Here is a 2311-nt window from a genome sequence, read left to right on the forward strand (position 1 = left end):
AACCATATATGTCATAAATGAATAATTATAAAGAAATGATATATATGTTATAAATGAACAATTATAAAGAAATGGCATATATGTAAATTACACTAAGCTCGATGAAGCTCGCGAGCCTTACGAAGTGAGTATTTTTGTACTCGAGCTCGGCTCGATAAGGTACTCGAGTAGCTCGAGCTCGAGCTCGACTCGATTAAGCTCGAGTCGATTTCGAGTATTTTCCGAGTAGGTCTCGAGTTTCTTGCGAGTTGGCTTGTCTCACTTACACCTTCGTTAGCTTTCTACCGTTAAGTGAAGCACGTTTTTGTTATTTCACTATCCTAGGGACCATTTATGAGGTTTTCTCTTATTTAAAAGAAAATGAAATTTAATATGCCAAGGGTCTCTCTCTCTCTCTCTCTCTCTCTCTCTCTCTCTCTCTCTCTCTCTCGTTTTCCCTTCATTCCCCGTTGAAATCCTTTCCCCTCTACTCTCTCTACTGCATTTCTTTTTCCCCACTAAAGAAACAACTCCTCCATCCACCACAATCTGCCGACCACCGCCTCAAGTAAGGGGCTGTTTGTTTGCCTCTTAATTAGACAATTAAGAGGCAATCTCTTAATTTTTCAGATTCAGTGTGTTTGGTAGCATCTGAATAATATCCTCTTAATTTATCAAAAAGAAATTAATTTTTCAGATGTGAAACCATGTCTGAATTAAAAAAATGAGACGCATATTCCTTTTTGCCCCTTATAACATTTCAGGAACATCTGCTTCATTTCTTTCTACTCCATCAACGCCACAACCCCCTTCTCCCTCCCGCTCCAACTCTAATCTACAACCCTCAGCCGATCTCCCTCCGCCACCGACACCAGCCTCGCCAGCGACGCCGACGTTGACGTCGATAGCCCCGAGAACGACTCCGATACCATCGCCCCTTCTCCCACCCAGCGGTTCTATATAAGGTTTTTCTTTCTTGCCCTAAAAATTGATTATCTGTTCATAGATGGTTGTTATTTAGTTTTTTTTTTCTGAAATTAGAAGCCCTAAATCTCGATTTTGTAAATCTGGAGATGTTTTCTGGAGTTGTGTTCTTCCTTCGGATTTGTCCGGGTTTTTGGTTGACTGATCGAGTTTAGAGGATTGTTTTTTGGGAATTTTGGTGTTTATCAGAGCATATGAGAAAACAAATTTCAGGGATTTCTGTTTCTTTTATTGAAGTGAGAAGATGTCTCATTTTAAATGGTGATAGAATGCATTATTTTGTGCATAGGTTTTGAATGTTGGTGTTTCGTTTATGTACTTAAATTGTCAAGATGTTGGTGTCACTTTTGGAATGTGAATTAACTGGACTTGTACAAATTTCAGGGATATTTTTTCTAATCCCTTTCAGTTTTTTCTAATCCATTAATGATTGTATATATTTCCATTGAGCTTATTTGTTTTGTTGTTAAATTATCAATTTCGGGTTGAAATGTTGGCAAGAAAAATTGAGAGGCTATTAAAGGGCATGTTTCATGTAATGATGGAGAAGAAGTATGGATGTATTTGTTTAGCTTGAACATTTGTTGTTGTTTTTCCTGATCACTTTTTTTTCTAATAGATTTGTTGATCACACCAAGATATTTGTATGTTTTCATGAATTTGAAAGAATTTATGTTGTATTTTGGATTTGTGTTTAATTTGGATTTTGTATGGTGTTAAATATAAGAAATAGCAATGTATTTTTATTGATTTATCTATTATAGCATCATTACTTTCACCTTTTCCTATTAGAGAATTGCATTTTATAAACATAAACATTATATTCAACAAAAAATAATACAAAGGGTAAAATGGTCATTTTTGTAATTCAGCATAGCAATTCAGAGGTTCCAACCAAACAGCATATTAAAATTTCAGATCTTAAAAATTCAGACCGTCTTAGAAATTCAGACCTCTTAAAAATTCAGAGCTTAAAAGTTCAGATCCTGCCAAACAGCCCATAAGTCATCCTCACCAATTTGAGCATCACTCGATTTTCCTGCATTTCGATTATGATTTACGGTTTCAATTTAGTGTAGCTTCTTCTTCAAAATCTATTATCTTCAACATCTGGTTAACTCTAATTTAGGGTCTTAGAACCCAAGACGGTTCTCCAATGTCTCTGATTAAGCTTTTAGAACTACAATGACGACAATTATCCTCTACCTCGTTTGATCCACCAATGTCATTGAAATCATTAAGGTTAAGAAATAGTGCAAAAAAAAAGAACACGAAAGTGTCTCATATGGTTTAATCTAAATTACCTTGGACTTGGCTCCATTGCGGGCTCCAATATCTTCATTGTAAC

General features: G+C 35.7%; 1 long non-coding RNA gene across 1 annotated transcript; it reads left to right on the forward strand.

Annotated features, from left to right (window-relative positions):
• The first annotated feature begins 552 nt into the window (after positions 1–552).
• LOC122195010 (uncharacterized) lies at positions 553–1721 on the forward strand. The gene is made up of 2 exons (XR_006184931.2): positions 553–944; positions 1253–1721. It is a non-coding gene; the product is annotated as an uncharacterized LOC122195010 (long non-coding RNA).
• The last annotated feature ends 590 nt before the right edge of the window (positions 1722–2311 follow it).

The sequence above is a fragment of the Lactuca sativa genome, chromosome 7, assembly GCF_002870075.4.
Source record: "Lactuca sativa cultivar Salinas chromosome 7, Lsat_Salinas_v11, whole genome shotgun sequence".
Classification (NCBI taxonomy): Eukaryota; Viridiplantae; Streptophyta; class Magnoliopsida; order Asterales; family Asteraceae; genus Lactuca; species Lactuca sativa.